The sequence below is a fragment of the Macrobrachium rosenbergii genome, chromosome 3, assembly GCF_040412425.1.
Source record: "Macrobrachium rosenbergii isolate ZJJX-2024 chromosome 3, ASM4041242v1, whole genome shotgun sequence".
In the NCBI taxonomy this organism is placed as follows: domain Eukaryota; kingdom Metazoa; phylum Arthropoda; class Malacostraca; order Decapoda; family Palaemonidae; genus Macrobrachium; species Macrobrachium rosenbergii.
The window spans coordinates 90,233,813-90,251,690 of record NC_089743.1 but is presented as its reverse complement, the minus strand read 5'-3'; the positions used below and the strand labels follow the sequence as shown (position 1 = coordinate 90,251,690).

At 36.5% G+C, this 17,878-nt stretch overlaps 1 long non-coding RNA gene across 1 annotated transcript in view; it reads left to right on the top strand.

Annotated features, from left to right (window-relative positions):
* Positions 1-17,878, top strand: part of LOC136827425 (uncharacterized) — a 332,974-nt gene that overhangs the window by 32,822 nt on the left and 282,274 nt on the right. The window contains exon 2 of the long non-coding RNA XR_010849807.1: positions 559-938. This is a non-coding gene — a long non-coding RNA (uncharacterized lncRNA). The remainder of the gene's footprint in view (positions 1-558; positions 939-17,878) is intronic.

Sequence of the window (17,878 nt, the reverse complement as noted above, 5' to 3'; positions counted from 1 at the left end):
ACTTTGATCATAGAAATTAGGCTAGTGTTGAATATAAGGTTGTGAGGAAATTTACATGACAGTATTTGATACATCTGCATATAGTAAGTTGAAAATTAATTGAAAATTGAGCTCTATAATTTCAAATGCAGGTTTACTAATTGATAATACTATTGTTTTCCTTCATTCACATGGATATACATTCGAGAATAGTATGTTTTACTCGTTACAGAGTTGGTACATTAGTTTTGTGTAATTTTCATTTGCCCCCAGAAAAAAATATCTTGGCCCCACCTAGGCCCACCAATGACGGAATGCCAGCTATGCCACTGCCGAGGGGGCTGGACCCCCCAAAAAGGCATGTAACCTGTCTTGGTCAACGACTGGTGGGAATCAGGCCACACAACTAAAATATTTTTCTGTCGTATAATTTTCTCACAGCTTTGTGTGTTGGTCTGAATGGGGTAATTTTCACTGTGGTATGTTCAATTTATGCATGACTGTTTAGGATAAAATGTCTTCGCAGGTTTTTTCCCATTATATTAAGTTAATTTGCATAATGGCATTATCTGTTGTTAGGTGGTCTTGAGGACAAGGACAAGCAATGATTCCCGGGAAGAGCTAACGTATGAGAAGGTGGAGAAATGGTCGTCAGTGAATTCTGCTACTTCGGCGCGAACAGTGGCTATGTTGACCTGAAGGGTTCACTCATACAATCCGTTTTTTAAACCTTTGAGTGCTGGGCTGCAGTGAAGTACGTTTAGCGGACGTCCTGAAGGGAAGATAGCTAAATTACAAATGGAACTTTTAGGCGTTTGTGTATTGATTTGTGAAATGGACCTTCACTAAATACTAGCTCACTCATTCTCTTCTTCCTCTTGGCTCGACATCATGCACGGAGCGAATAATCGATTGGAAAATCTTCACTTGAACCATTCATGCTTCGCCCTTGATCTAAGGTAAGACCATTATCCTTTAGTTGAGGTTTTAAGAAGTTCTGGCGTGATCTGAAAACAATTTAAACTTTTTTCCTGCATTACGCTTCGTAATAGTTTGTTACTGTTGTTTGTAGAGTTCGGCGAGTGCTAGGCTGCTATGGGTCTAGGAGAATTTCCACTGGGAGGATTGCCCCTGTGTGAACATCGCCATGGGAACACTGCCCAGTTGCTTTCAGGTCTTATAACTAAAATTCAGGTTAAGAATAGTTTTTCGAAAAATTCCTTTATTTATAGGAACATCAAAAATTTATATAAAAGGCAATACAGTATCTAAGAGTCAATCCTATATTTTAATATAAGGTAAATATAAAATGATTATTTAAAAAAATACCTGATATTTATAAACTTTATCAAAATATGTGTATATTATATGCAATAGACTTCAAATACAACAATTACTCACGGATTTGTTTAGAACATTATGAAATGCTTCAACACAGTTATTGGTAGGCCTACGGGGTGAAGCTGGCTCAGTTCGACTGTTGACGTTCCAAAGAGCACCTGGGAATATAGGCTGATCTCTTCGTTGGTTGCTTCTTCTTCCTCTTAATACCCCGCTGTAAGTCATTTCGAGATAAATTTCGATGGTACACCTTCATCCCTGATAGATCTTCAATAAACTTCAATAACATCTTCTGGTGGCACCAACGCAAATGCAGAAAAATTCCTCATTGAAAGAGAGAATTTATTATTTGTGTGGTATTCTCGTTTATAACCAAGATCAAAAACCTTCCTGTATAACGACTTCGAAAAGTGGAAGAGACAGCCATGCAGATTAGCATTGGGGTAAACGTATTTAAGGGCATTGAGAGGGGCCATCTCAAAGTCAATTGTGATATTTTGAGGTCGTAATCGATAGCTCTTAATTTTGACATAGATTCTTCTATGCGCTGATTCAGTTTTGCTTGGTAAGAGAGCAAACGCTCGAGGAATGCTCAGATTATCTGAACATGAATGGTTAGAAGTTGATAAAACATTTCAGGAGCCACTTTAAATGTGCCATCAATAGCCCAGTTCTTGAACCTCTTTGGATCTTCCATACCTGTTGCAGTTGTAAATATAAGTATGCGATTTGCTTCACCAACTCCAGAATCATTTTGAAGAAACTTTTCTCCCGTGTCGAGAACAGTAGCCTACATTCTTTGGTATGGCGTATCCTGTACGTGGCATCGGAACAGCCGTTAAATTTGCATTTTTCTGCCTCCATTTGCGAACATTTCTGCAAATGCTATTCACAGAAGGTGATTGAGAAAGTGTAGCTTCTTCTAAGGTTGCAGCCGCTTGTGATACTAGCCACTGTGGGTCTTAACGGAACCGTTACTATATGAAACAAGAATATTTCAAAATGAGGAAGTAACAGTATGCCCTAGCTTACATTTAAAAAAACTATTAAACTAGTTTCTCGTTTAGGAATCGGTGATAAATAGTTGTAAATGGTCATAAAAGGCAATTTCATATTGTAAATATAAAATCAGTTTCCATTTGACGAAACATCAGTGATAAATAGTTGCAAATGGTTGTAAAAGGCAATTTCATCTTTTAAATAAAATCAGTATTTTTACATAAATCTTTAATTTCAATGGGAGTGTTCCCAGTGGCAATATTCACACAAGAACAGTGTTCCCAGTGGCAATATTCACACATGGGCAATGTTCACAGTGGCAATTCTCCCACATGGACAATGATCAGCATGGCAATCATCCTGGTGGCAATTTTCCCAGTGGCAATTGTCCGTGCACGGGCTACTATATAGTTTTGGATTGTGTCGGGCAGCTTATGTCTAGCCCTTTATACGAATGGTATTGTTTTCTGCTGGTGGTTGATTTAACCTTAACCAGAAGTTGTCCTCGGCCTTCTTACACTTGAGGTTTGGAAAGTTGCTGTTAAAGTATGACCTTAAGAAGGCACTGAAATGTTGCCCTATGTTTTTGTGTGTGACGATGCTTTTCCACTCGTGGGTAACTTGATGAAGCCATAACCACAAAGAAACTTGTCTAAAGAGCAGGAACTCTCTTTAACTTTCGGCTATCCCAGTAAGTCGAGTTGTGGAAAATGCCTTTGGCATCTTAGCATCCAGATTTAGAGTTCTCTTATCTGCTATTAACTTATTTCCAAGTAAAGCATCCATAACTGTATTGGCATGCTATTGCTTACATAATTTTTTACTGAAGCAAAATGTTGCTGCTTATTTTCAAGTTTTAGTTCCTCATTGGATGGGTCTATATCGTACTTGGCTAGCACTCTCCTAGGCCCGCGTTCGATTCTCCGGCCAGCCAATGAAGAATTAGAGGAATTTATTTCTGGTGATAGAAATTCATTTATCGGTATAATGTGGTTCGGATTCCACAGTAAGCTGTAGGTCCCATTGGTAGGTAGCCAATTGGTTCTTAGCCACGTAAAATAAGTCTAACCCTTCGGGCCAGCCCTAGGAGAGCTGTTAATCAGCTCAGTGGTCTGGTTAAACGAATGTATACTTAAGAAGGTGAGTTCGACACAAGTGATGCAACTAATAATGAAATAATAGAAGGAAATTTGAGATCAGGAACAGAACAGCTGCTTCCACGAGAACCTCTAAATAAAACGACATTGTGCAAAAGAAATCGGAGAGAAATTTACAAAATATTTCCATTGACGTACAATCATCAATGCATAAATTAGGGAAGGCTTCATAACAAAATGTATTAACCTAATAAGTTTATCTGTTTTGATTACCCTAACTAACTTAGGCTGTGCAAAAATATATTCATTTTATAAACAAAATAGATGGAGCCGCTCGATTGGATTCAACATCTCAGAAGCCATTATTTTATAGGCTATATTTTGTATCATTTTGATTCATGCTGCCTATTAAACGTTTTAAATAATAAATGGAAAAAATATAAGTTCTTACAAATATAACTAAGCCTGCAGATTGTTTAAAGTATATGTACTGAACTGATTAAAATTCTTAAATGATTCAACGACTGACATCATTTAATTTAAATTTGATAAGCAGAGACCTACAGGGATGTCAGGTAGGTAAAAATTAGAAACAAATGGGATCTGTAAAATAAGTAACTGACATCAATGGTTTTAAAGCCATTTTTCGTAGTTCGTACGATTTTAACACCTGATTGTCAACAAGCGTATTATCTTACGAGTTCATCTAATTTGCAGCTCCGAGGAATGTTATCTTCCGATGATGCCGCACCTGGCATTCCTGGTCGCGTAAAGATGTAATTTTATATCTTTAGTCTAATCCAGCTCCGGACTTTTCACTGTCAATAACCCTCTTTAGTTCCCTTCTGTAATTTGAGCGGAAAGAGTTTATTTTCCGAACAACCATAATATGTTGAAATATTTTATAATTTCTCAATCAGTTTGGTATATCCTTCAGATTTCAATGCCCTGATTTTAAAAGACTCACTTTTAACATTCCACAAGGCAGGTAGACCACGATAAATGTCCAAAAACTCGGAGACCAAAATTCTCCTTCCTCAGCTCTGCTCGCCATGACGACTCGGGCTTAAATGAGGTGATTGCAGTGTTGCCAACATTTCCACATTTTCTTGTGCATGAAAACATCCACACCGGAGGCCACATTTCCAAATTTTCCACGTTTCGGCAACCTGTTTCGCAATGCACATACATCGCTACAGACAGTACAACATTAATGGGCATTCCTCTGTCCAATAGGAGAAATGCCCAATCACCTACTTACCACCGGACAGCGATAAATCCGACGGTAATGTCTGTACAATCACCAACTATGCGCATGCATGATTGACCGTCTATTTGCCGTTACGTATTGTATTCTTAATGCTGTTTATTTTGTTATATTGTAAAAAGAAAGTTTTTTATTACACGAGTAAGTTTTGCTTCCACTTGAGATTTTTGAAAATTGCAGTTCTTGAATGAAGGATGCATTTTATTTTTTTGTAAACTGTGTTGTTATAAATTCATTTTACTGTGGTGTTGTGAGTTTGAAAGTTTTCTGTGCTTTTTATGTTAGTACGGACGAGTGTCGTGCATTTTTGTTTCCTTCTTAGCAGTTGCTTGCTTGTTTAGTGTAAACTTGGTTGAAGTCACTTGGCTTTACGAGATGGTTAAAAATACCTGCTTCCGTACTGTGTGTACCTACTAATTATTACATAATAAAGACACCATATAACGGGTCGTTTCTCTTCTCCGGTACTTATCAGAGCCTATTCAGTAAGCCGAGTACTGTTTCCTGTCATGTTGAAGGTTGTCAGTTATATAATGCCAATAACAAACGACGTTAAGAAAAATATTGCACATTTAAGTCTGTTGACATATTTACAAAAGTTTCATACCTTTTCAAGGAAGCTTGCATAATATACACTGCCTAGAAAGGCAAGAAATCACACACTACAGGAGAGCACAAACTGCCACACTGCGATACAAGCTATAGCAGTTCCGTCTCAGCCGAAGCTCTGAACCCAAACGTCTAGTTAGATTCCGGTGGCCCCCTTCCTTCTCTGGTTGTTCGTACGTTTACCAGTATTTCTGTCTGGTATACGTAGTTTTCGTATGATTGTAGCTCAGTAATTTGGTTGTGCGTGATTGATTACGCACCTGAATAATTTATATTTTGGCTGCCATCTACTATATTGTATTTGTACTTTCCAGGTAAGTACAAAGAGGCACTAGTACCACGTGACGTCACTGAGCACAGCCCGAGCCTGAGCGGTAACTAATATTAGTTTCTCTAATATATAGTTTATAACAGACGTAGATTATTTTTTAGTGATGATTGCAGAAGTACTTTTCATAATTTTTTATTTTCTCTGCATGAAATATTTATAAATGTTCTTGTAGTGATAATTTTTACTTTGCATGAAATAGGTTTATACATTATCTTTTAGTGATAATTTAAAATGTATTTATCCTGAATGTGTTATCTTCTTTGTATTTCAAAGTGTTTAGATTGAACCACGAGAATTCGCGCTTCCAATCTTAAAACTGAATGGTTTCCCTCATTGGGAAAAATTATGCCAACGTTCAAATGCAAAATAAAAAAAAAAAAAGACATGGAATTTGCAGGAAAATGTGGTATCCAGCATTTTATTTTTGAGATAAAAGAAGGATTAGAATGAATTATTTGAGCCTGATTAAATGTTTAATTTTCTGTCATTGATCGAATCGTTAATGCCATCATAACGATCACAATCACTGAAACCTGTATATATACGAATACGGTTGTGTAAATCTCTTGAATTTATATAATGATGTCATTATATGTCCACTTCATTCACTCCCCTTGTTATTTGGCTTTAGAGATACTGCGACAGAGAGAGAGAGAGAGAGAGAGGGCGAGGGTATTTTCATAAATTGAGTCTTCGGTCATTTTATAGCCTTTAAAAATCGTCTAGTAATCGTAAAATCGCCCTAAAAATCCCTATCTCCCCTCGAGTTAGCCATAACACCGTGTTTTCGAGCCGAGTAGAAAATAGTCTAGTTGATTTTCGACCTAAAAAATGGCAAAACACTGATTCTCTTCACGGGTAATTGTTTTTCTCTCGTCACCTCAAAGTGGATACTGACCTTTTGGGATCTCGGCCTTGGAACGATAAGATTATAAAATCAGGCAAATTTATGAAGGTCTCAAGTCATTGACAACTCTCAGATCCTGCATATTAACAAACTTTTTAAGTGATTAAGGTTGAATGTTCATAACAGTTTTGTGTAGCTATAGAACAGTAATTATTTATGGTAACGAACAGTCTCCACAGAACTTGTTCCAGACGCCCTTGGTATGACGTTTGTTAGTTTCAAGGGGGGAAAATTATAGCCATTTAATTCTGCTACCGGCGACAAGTCTCACTTTCCATGAACATCATGGAGACAGCAACAATCAATTCATTCTCCATATTGGGATTTATGTCATTCTCAAGAAAAGTTTTGTTACACGACTATCTAAATTCACAGATAATTAGTTTTGACAGATGCATGAGGACTTGTAATCCTTGCTTAGGGTTAGAAATTATTGTTGGGTTACCAGTTCCTGCGGCATTTGCTATTGAAGAAATTCAGTAAGGTATTGTTACAGGTTGGGAGCCGGGTCAGCAACACAGTGTACAACATTGAGTGATCCTTGTTATGACTTGGCTGTCTACTTGTAAACGGAAGGAGGGAAGGGAGTGGAAGTTGCCAGTGAGACCCTGGGGTTACAATTCTAGGGTTTTAATTACACAAGAACAGATCGAGAATTAAGTACAGTTGTTATACAAACGGGGTCTCAACTTAATCACCAATGAGTTACAGGGGAAAACACACGTGAATACAGCTCGTTTTAAAGGGGAAATAGATCCCGTTCAGTTGAATCATAAGGGAAAGATATCCCACGCTGGCAACGGAGTTAAATGTGGACGTAGGCTCCACAGCAGAGGGAGCTTATCTGGCAAACTTAGGAAGGGGAGTCTCCTGAAACACAGAGAGGGGCTTTGTTGATTGTTAAAATTAACATGCAGGCCTATCAAGTGTACTGAACAAAGTCTAAGACTGGAGTAGGCACTTAATTTCACTTATTAAATTCAGCAAAGGTAACTTATTAAGCATAGGGTTCGTCAGATCGCTGAAAAGTTAAGTATACCTTAGTTTAAGCAGACCACTGTGCTGATTAACAGCTCTCCTAGGGCTGGCCCGAGGATTAGATTTATTTGACGTGGCTAAGAACCAATTGGTTACCTAGCAACGGGACCTACAGCTTATTGTGGAATCCAAACCACATTATAGCGAGAAATGAATTTCTATCAGCAGAAATAAAATAGTCAAATGGACATCCAGTGCAACAATAGGCACGAGATTATGCAGTATTCAACCCCCTTATACATACTGCACAATTCTCTGTATCTTGGCAACATTCATCCTCCTTCTTGCATACTTTCTATCCGCATTTTCTACGTCATTCTTTCTCTCTCCTCCCCGCTCCTAACGTTTTCGAATTATGTGCTTTTCACCAACCTACTGTTGTACCTGATATCCAAAAATACCGTGCTAACATTAACAAAGAGAGAGAGAGAGAGAGAGAGAGAGAGAAGAGAGATTATCATACCAAACATACCAAGATTAATACTGACTGTAATGTTTTGTAATTGGTAAACATCCCATATCTACAATTTAATTTAGGAATCAGATGAGCAGAACAGGCAGAGGGTTACCATTTAAAATTTAAGCAAAAATGACGATTACCCGGTGGCCTTTATGTCACTGGCTGAAAGATTTTATGATAGTCATTTCTTTAGCACTACTCGCATAGGTGCTGTTGTAATTAAGAATACCTCTACCTCTTGACACCTGATGGCAATCAAGTTGTTGACAAATACGTTGTGCTTTCGCTTTTATTTATTTATTTATATATTTATTTATTAATTAATTTATTTATTTAGTTATTTATCTGTTTCTTGATGACACAGCTGGACATCTCCTGTTTCATTCTTGAAATGGGACGTCTGTAGGGATGAAGCCGATAGCCCTACGATCTGTCGTTTGTTTAATTTACTTTCAGTCACTCGCTCAGTCCACCAATGCTGCTCTCGAAAGCAACGAAACACTTGTAGATTTCACTGGTATCCTATCAGTGGCCCTGCAGATTGTCAGAGATCCATCCGTATCAGAAATAAATAATTTAAACCAAGCCTTCAATTACACAATCTTATTGCATTTCAATACCTTCAATTTCAGTTTATCCACTTTTAACCATATATTCATATTCACAGTTTCACAGTTTTCACACACACACACACACACACACACACATTTACACATACTATATATATATATGTATACATGTATATATATATGCATATGTATATTTATGTTATATAAATATATGTATATACATGTATATATATACCTATGTATATACACACACACACACACACACACATATATACACATATTATATATAATATATGCGTGTGTGCGTTTATTTTTAACTTTTGTGTTAGTGTGAATTATATTGGACTTCGGGATAGTATTTCATTTTTGTGTTTTTTTGCATGCAAAAATATACTCGACTTCTTGTTTTCTCAATTTTAATAAAAGGTTTCAGATCTGATCAGGCATTTCATTAAAATTTTATAGAATTATTATCTTTCATTATAAGCATTTGCATGATAATTATCTTTTCCTAATGCCCTATTTTATTTCTAATACAGTATACTTATCTAAGTGTTTATCATTCTTTTTGTTTCGACCAATTTCAGAAGCTTTCCTCTGCTCTCTCGTCCTCATTTTTGGCATTGCTGTCTTCCATAGTTCTTAGTCTCGTCTTTTACTTCTGTTCAGCCTTATTCCGCAGTTCTTTTCTAGATTCATTCTAACTGCATTCGTTCTCTTTTCTCCTTTCGCATGAGTGGTTTCAGTATTTTTGAAGAACGGCGTCGATTATCATAGTCATTGTGATATCAGTTTGAGAATATGAGTCAGTCAATCAATAGGGAATCAATCAATATTTTGTGGAAGCCTGCTAAGCAAGTCTATGGCCTTCTGGTTTTCTGCATAGAAATGTTTGTCATGATTGTCATTATGATCGCTATGTGACGCATTCGGTAAAAAATGACGGTAATATAAGAGTCATGATGGTAAGTTCAGTATCTTACGGCCGTTACGGACCGTCTGGAAACTATGGCTTAGGTACCTTCATTTTCCACATTTATGTTGGGGGCAGTAGTGATGTAGGCAGACCCCGGGCTGAACGACGACAAGACAAAACGTGGAGTTCATTACTATTTAACAATTCTTATGACAATAAAAAAATGCACGAGTACAGAACTTTATGACGATAATATATTTCTTTTGCTCGAAGCAACATTGCAAGCACCAGTTATGGCTTTAATAGGCCATGGTATGACTTGGCTACTGTAGTTCACGGTCTGTTGAGTTTATGGTCCTCCCGAATAACACTGTAATTTCGATGTTGGAGATTCTCTGCATCTTATTCTTAGTTGTGATTGCTCTTCAAACCTTGCCTATGCCATCGTTCAAAGTTTATCAAATAGCGGCTCGTGTGTTTTCCGAGTCTTGTCCTTGCAGACGTCCTAGGATTTCGGAATTGACTCTCAGTCCAACGTTAATTTTAAGAAATAATAATGTCTCGAGTGAACTCATATAGTGACAGAGTGAAAATGAAAATATATAACTTTATAGACCAGATTATTTCAACAAATTTTCTTGCTGATAAATGAAAGAGAGACGATTATTGAAAATTTTAATACTAAAATTATGAATTTTCATTTGCGAACAAAGAAAGACAAATATCACAAATTAACAGGAATATTACAGTCACTCTATAATAAATGAATTGGCTATGGCATGCCTGCCGGATAATTATCATCATCCCGAGCAAAGTACGGGATCCATTGTGCTAAGGGAAATATCATTTCTTGAAACCACAGTATCTCCGGTAATAAAAGGTAAAGCTACAGTTTAACCCCTTAGTCACTTACCTGGCGTGACGACTCAGGATCTTCTTCAGATTTTCTACAGGTAATCAAGGTTAACAGATACGTGTAGTTAAAATAGAATTGATCTAGTTTCGTGTTTATTTTCCTTTCAAGGTCAGTCTGACATTTAAGACTTGAGGCACACGATGAAAGAAAATTCTCAAATGCTAAAGAGAAAATTCTTTTTAAAATCTCACCTCTTCGTCGTTTTATACTTTCTTTAGGTTTTTATTCTCATTCGGAACGACCCTAATTTAGCCTTGAATCCAGATGCGAATTATTAGGGCTTTTAATGAAAGGTTTTTCATTTCATAATCATTTCATTCAAGTCGAAAAAAAAAGAGTTGTGTTTTAATTATTCATTCATGCATACCCCCATGCGTACAAGTCTGTATTCAAAAGAAAAATAAATTGAAGAATAAAAGATGGAAAATAATAACTGTATATATATATATATATGTATATATATATATATATATATATATATATATATATATATATATATATATATATATATATATATATATATATATGCATATAAAATGATTCGCATTTATCTATATATGTACTGTGTGAAACAAAGATTGTCATCGCATAGTAAATTCCGTTAATAGATTTGCCGTTGTCTAGTCCGGGGCAAACTCCTCTCACTATTGACCCCTCTTTAAACATGCAGAGGAAGGTTCTTTGATCTGTATTCCGAAACGATAACATCTTGAGGTTGGAACTTCTCGTCTCCACCTTTTCTCGTCTCCACCTTTTCTCAAGTTACCGCGATTTGTGACGGTATGGGTACCTTACTTTTCGTGTGTGCGTGTGTGTGCATGTGCGTGTCTGTGCATCTTGACTAACGAATTTGCTTGCGTGTGCGCACCCATATAGCCAATACGCCAGAATCAAGTAATCGTTTAAAGGCCAATAAAACAGAAATACTAAAAATCTTAACAACAACTTCTTGTCTGGAGAAACCTTCCCCGAAGGCAATTCTAACTTAATCAGATTACTCTGCGGCCCGGCATTTCAGAGGGAGTTCCATCTTTTTTTCCCTACATATGTGGGAAATAACTCGCATATGTTGGCTGCTGTTATGCAATACCGGGAGGAGAAAAAAAAGCGCCGTTCTGTAGTACTTCTCCTCTTGGGAATTTTTCTTTTTTTTCGGATAATTGATTGAGTCAATTCATTACCTGCTTCAGTGGGTTTTACGATCCTGGTACTCGGCCATCAAAGGCTGAGTAGCGTGGTCTTAGGGTCAATATGCCCGTTGCATTTATTGGCTTCCCTATTCTTCTTCCAGTCTGCTCTTTTCTCGTTCATTAATGGGTGATTTGATCTCAAATGGTATTTATCTTCCCTTTTATCATATGCATGCGTTCATTCACCTATACATACGATCATACGTGCATACACACTCACACGAATGCAATTATATATATATATATATATATGTATATGTATATATACATACATATGTATATTGGTCATGGGGTTAGTAACTTAATCTCAATAGAGTTGTCGGAAAAAGAAGACCAACACCTTTTATAGCCACTTCTTCAAAGGAATAAGGCCTATGGTAATTGGTAAATATATTTGTTGTCTAACCGTAATCCAATCCAGAGTCAATATAGTTTTGAAAGACAGGAGACAGGGTAAGCTGAAGTTTGCAAATGGATGGGGTTGATATAAGTTTGAGAATGATTGTGGAAGTGAATGCAAATTAAATAAATAAGGAAAGTAAGAGACTGAAAAATGAAAAGATACCAGGCATCACCGGGATCGCAAGCGAGATTCTGTGGTGGTGACTTAATTTCATGGCTGACCAGGGTTTGTAAGGTATGCCTAGCTTAAACAGTCGGTCTAGAGCGGATGAATGAGAGGTTTAACTGTTCCACTGTCTTGAGGTAAAGGTGATGGAAGAAACTGTGAGAATTATAGATGCTAACTTTCCATCCAACACCAGTGATGGGGCATGGTAAGATTTGGTGTATAAAGAAAGATGACACAAGGATTGATAGGATAAGAACAAAACGAAAAGAGTATGAGGATCAACTTGATGTTTTTTTTATGAAGTTATTATATGAGAAGAGAGACTTTTGTGGCTTACTCGAACCTAAAAAATGCTGCAATGAAATTGATCAAAAGGCAATGTTTGGAGGGTGTTGAAGTTGTATGATAAATTGCATGGTAGAGGTAAGTTTTTGAAAGCAATTAATAGCGTTCATAATGAAATGAAGCTTGCATTACAACCTGTAGGTAGGAGAGTGAATGATGTCGGGTAAAAGTTATCTGAGGAATACAATTTTTTTTTTTTATATCTTCATGAATGTAGTGATATGAGAAGTCAGAGCAACGAATTTGGACGTAGGTTGTGACTGGGAATTTAGAGATGACACAACACTGACTGGAGACGGTGAGGAAAAACTGCAGAGCAGGGTAAAAGGTTTTAAGTTTTGAAAAGGATACGGTTGGGGGTATATGTGAACAAAGGTTATGAGGGTAAATGAAACCAGGAAGATGAAGCAGTGAGTGTATTAGTATGCATGCTGGAAGAATGGAATCTGTTGATTTCATATAAGAATGTAGTATCCTGAGTTTTGAGTCCCAGATCACTTCCTCATTGGACGGATTGGTATCGTTCTCAGCTAGCGCTCTGCTGGTCCCGCGTTCGATTCTCCGACCGGCCAATTAGAGGAATTTATTTCTGGTGATAGAAATTCATTTCTCGTTCTAATGTGGTTCGGATTGCACAATAAGCTGTAGGTCCCGTTGCTAGGTTAACCATTTGCTTCTCAGCCACGTAAAATAAATCTAATCCTTCGGGCCAGCCCTAGGAGAACTGTTAATCAGCTCAGTGTTCTGGTTAAACTAAAGTATACTTAACTTTTTTGAGTCTCAGAATCGTTGAAGCGAGGAAGTGAGTTGTGAGCATGTGTGCAAAGGATAGGGAATAGCTTTGGAGTTCCCATAAAATCCAAGGTAAGGTATGTGAAGGGAGTGTCGAGGCATCTCTCCGATGTGAAAGAGAAGTATAGATGCTGAATAAGACTGACAAGAAAAAGTTCTAAGTCATTAAGAAACACTACTTCTATTGTATATGCAGGGTGAGAAGAGCTGGAAGTGTGGGAAATGTGTAAATACTTAGAAGAATTGATAAAAAAAATCAGCATAGTGTGAAAGGATAAATCATTAAGTATTTTGGGATAAGTTGGTGAAAAAAAGAGTACACGATTCGAAAACATTATGAGTGGGAGGAAGAAAAGATATGCAGAATGAGGCAGAATGTTAGTAAGATAAAGGAGAATGGTGCAGTGTGTATAAGGGGGATGAATAATCTGCTGATGAGCATTTATTTTGGCTGTATGAAGTAGCTCCTCTAATGGAAGTCTTTTTGCAAAGGTTTTATCTGTGATTCGGCAGTATGGCACTTTTGCTGAAGGCAGCTTCCGTTAGCGGAAACCTTTAAATATATATGTATATATATATATATATATATATATATATATATATATATATAATATATATATATATATATATATATATATATATATATATATATATATATATATATATATATCTGTATATATAGATATATGTATGAATATATACATATAGTGTATATATGTTTATATATATATATATATATATATATATATATATATATATATATATATATATATATATATATATATATATATATATATATAATTTATTTATATTTCAGTTTCTTCACTTTTGATTTGTGAATGAGGACTTAATCGCCTTCCATAGTCCGTAAAAAAAATACTAATATACGATTTCTCAAAGGCTTCAAATGTAACATCGTATATGAGAGCGATACCAGCATTTAAGACACGACTTGAAATGTAGTAGACGCACCATATTGTAATTCCTTATTTTTCAACAAGACATAAGTATTAACAGAAAATTAACTAATATATGACGAACTAGTTGATCAGCGTATCAAGTAACAGTAAATTGCTGAACAGACAATGATGGTTACGATAAGAAATGAGCCACAAAATTTTAATAATTACAGAATCGTGCTCTAAGTTCTCTCTCTCTCTCTCTCTCTCTCTCTCTCTCTCTCTCTCTCTCTCTCTCCTTTCTTCTCTCTCTCTCTCTCCTTTCTTCGCTCTCTCTCTCTCTCTCTCTCTCTCTCTCTCTCTCTCTCTCTCTCTCTCTCTCTCTCTCTCTCTCTTTTCTTCAGCTCTCTCTCTCTCTCTCTCTCTCTCTCTCTCTCTCTCTCTCTCTCTCTCTCTCTCTCTCCCACGGCATTGCAAAGAACACTCAAATTAAAATTTCCTATTGACCAGCACGAAAACATTAAGAGTCTAAAGAAGAAAATAGAAAACCTATTCCAGTAGATCTGATGTAGGCATGTTAGGCATCCCTACCTAGAATACCAAGACCGGTAGGAGTTCCCACGGAACGTACGTAGGTCTGATGGCTATGGCGACCGTGTTGTGGCATTTCGGGATTGCGGAATTCCACCTCCTATCTCAGCCGGATCCCACTTTTGTTTCTCTATAATAGCAAGGACAGTGGTGGAAGGACACAGTCACTGAATCACATTTGTGGGAAGAGGACGTTGGACCAGTGTTACGAGGCCACCAAATGAGAGGCCGAGAGAGATCGATGTAATAGACAATAAATGCTAAATGGAAGAGCGAAAGGGGATCAAGAGAAGATATAAAACGAGAATTAAGAGAGAGAAGAGAGAGAGGGCAAAAAAAAAAAAAAAAAGAAACTCCATAAATATAAGAGGCAGATTCCAAACTGGGCATGATGACAGCAAAATAGGTGTAATTATTATTATGGAGAAAAGAGGTTACGGCCTCTAGCCAATTATCAATATTTTGAGAGTCGGTTTAGCAGTTTGGGCTCTGTGATATTTCCAGTACTCTTATTATTAAGAAACGTAGACATCCATTAATTATTGGGTGAAAGAAGGATATTGTTATCTGTATGGGTTTATGAATGTACAAGTCTGTGAGTAAAGTACATACATCCATACATACATAATGCATAATCAACACATACATACATACATATATTACTAAAGGAGCTCATTCAAACTGGATGGTACGGATATTGATAATGGGATTGTTTGTCCAAGAAAGCTAACTTTTTCTGAATAAATACTATTAGATACCATCCAGTTTGAATGAGGTCCTTTTATAATTCTACTAATGCACAGAACAATTGTGTATGTGATAAAGTTAACACATATATATAATATACAGTATGTGTATATATAATATGATAATGATTTATTAACACACAGTTAGCTATGATAATAATTTATAACCGATGCCCTTCCTTCTCCTGCCTCTTCAGTTGTTTGGAACAAACAATAGTTCTGTTCCTGTTAGAAACCAATCAGTTTAACGATAAAATCAGTCTTGTAAGATTACTAAAACATGAGGACAGTTTTGGTCCCAATCCCCACCATGAAACATTTTCCTCAAGTTAAAACATCTCGCCAAGAGCAATGTTGATTCTTCTCTTATTTTCTTTGTGCCTCTGGCAACGCAGTCAGAAGACGTTAATGGCTCCTACACTTTTTGTTTGTATGTGTGTTTATAGCATGTCCAAGTAGGATTTGTGTCTGCGTAGAAAGAGAATAGGATGGAGGAAAAACTCCTGATTTCAGCACCGCGGTTTATAGTGGCAGCATCTCTTTAAAATCCGGAGGATGAAACAAGATCTCCATGTATTGAGGACGCGAGATGAATACGAATGACCCTAAACTAGCTCTGTCACCGAAAGATAAAATAAAGGCTATTGAGACTGAAATGGCACTTGGATTGTATAACTGATATGCCTGGAATGAGGACTTGAGATATCTGACAATGCTTTTGCACGAGAAAGTAAAGAAAGGGAAAAAATAAATTCGCCTTTCACTCATTTCCCATTTCTAATTTCAAGGCTTTCAGTGGAAATGTATGCAAAAATAGTAAGGGGTCGTTGTGTCCACTACCATATATGGTTCGGGTGAATGTGACCAGCGAATTCCGTGTATTCAAACGCGTTAGATTCTTGATGGATTTTATCTACGCGGTTGATTTATAAATGAAACCCAAACCCATCCTCACCCACTTCTATACATACGAACTGTCGGAATGAACAATAATTGGTGCCTGGATTGGTCTGACTAGTTCTTGGGATAATGATTGGTCCCGCGCTAATAGCTCTTTAGAATAAGTGATTGGGCCGGTTTTTCCCTGAGGCGTTTCTTTTTTTTTTTTTTTTTTTTTTTTAGGTAACACGAGTCTGTCTTTTTATCTACGGGATGAATCGATACCTGTGTCTATAAATCAATACGGATGGGCAGATAAACGCCGGAGATTAGAGCGTTAAGGCTGTTTTCTTCAGCTTCTGAACTCTAATTGTCCTCGATGAATTATTCTGAGTAGAGCATGACTTTTTTTTTTATTTCTCTCAACTTTTTATTACAGTCTGCTTATTTTTAAATCTCCATTTTTCTAATTTATCACTGGCGTGTTGTTGCAAAATGTTAACTCCATTTTGCACGATTGTACGTTTTGTGTTGTTGCGTTGTTAACTTTATGTACTGTTTGTGTTGTTGCAATGTTAACTTTATGTACTTTTTGTGTTGTTGCAATGTTAACTTTATGTACTTTTTGTGTTGTTGCAATATTAACTTTTATGTACTTTTTGCGTTGTTGCAATGTTAACTTTATGTACGTTTTGTGTTGTTGCAATGTTAACTTTTATGTACTTTTTGTGTTGTTGCAATGTTAACTTTATGTATTTTTTGTGTTGTTGCAATGTTAACTTTATGTACTTTTTGTGTTGTTGCAATGTTAACTTTATGTACTTTTTGTGTTGTTGCAATGTTAACTTTATATATCATAAACATTTTAGTTATTTCGCTTTTCATCTTAGTTTTGAAAAGTGCGTTAACTTTTTGGTATTTCAGGAACAAGAATATCGAAAATACTATCTAAAAAAACCATTTATTCTACATTTTTCACGATTTCTCTTTTTGTGTGTCCTTGTAATGTTAACTTTGTATGAATCGCACATTTTAGGGGCGTTATTTCAGTTGACTTTGTTAAGAACAACGTTTAATCTTAACCTCTCTCTTTGCCTCCGCCAGCAAGATTGAGTAAGGTCATGTTTTCACCTGTGTTTGTGGATATGTATGTATGTATGTGCTTGTTAGAATATAAAATTTTGGCCAAAGGCCAAGCGCTGGGACCTATTGGGGTCATTCATCGCTGAAAATAATTGTTAGGAGAGGGTGGAAAGTAAGACGGTAGCAAGAGAATAGGAACGGAGGTTCAGCAAAGGGAGTGAAATGGGTTGCAGGTAGGGTAGTGCAGCAGATAAAATAATTTTTTCACTAAAATACTTCACAAGCATGAAATTTGTTACATATCTTCTCCATAGGCCACTTTTTGAAAATGACTGGGTATCCACTCAAAATTC